This window comes from Lipotes vexillifer, unplaced genomic scaffold (genome assembly GCF_000442215.2).
Source record: "Lipotes vexillifer unplaced genomic scaffold, Lipotes_vexillifer_v1.1 scaffold1111, whole genome shotgun sequence".
Classification (NCBI taxonomy): Eukaryota; Metazoa; Chordata; class Mammalia; order Artiodactyla; family Lipotidae; genus Lipotes; species Lipotes vexillifer.
The window spans coordinates 1,990,335-1,990,913 of record NW_006795034.1 but is presented as its reverse complement, the minus strand read 5'-3'; positions in this window follow the sequence as shown (position 1 = coordinate 1,990,913).

Genomic DNA, 579 nt, shown 5'->3' with positions numbered 1-579 from the left:
GAAAAATCCCTGGTTGAGAGCAAAATTATGACCTGTATAGAAGGCACATACTATACTAAATAAAAATACTGAAATCAGCATGATCCAGGGAAGTAGGTAGGGAGTTCAAAAGACAGTTCAATCCCATGGAACTTAAAATGCAGAACAACTCAAAAAGTTTGGGGTTCATAAAAGTGTTGTGTGTGTACATATAAAACATATACTTTGATTCTATCAGATCTGTAAATTGTATATATGATCACACGTTTTTAAGACATAATACAAAATTATTTCTGTAATTTTCTTCACATCCTCAGAATGGGGAAACTTAATTTTTTGACCTAAAAAAATATAGCCATTTGCCCTTGTTAAAATGTAATCATCACCATTTTTTGTGATATATGGTCTATAAGAATGGATTACTTCTTCCTCCCATCCCATTGTCTCCACTGCCAAATACGTTCATTGTACTTAAACAACTATAAAACTTGAACCTAAAACCATTCTTTAAAAAACAAAAGATAAAGTGTCCTGAATATAAGATTCATGTAAATTAGTCAAATGGATCAGCTACATTCCAAAGTTTTCTCTGCCTTCTTT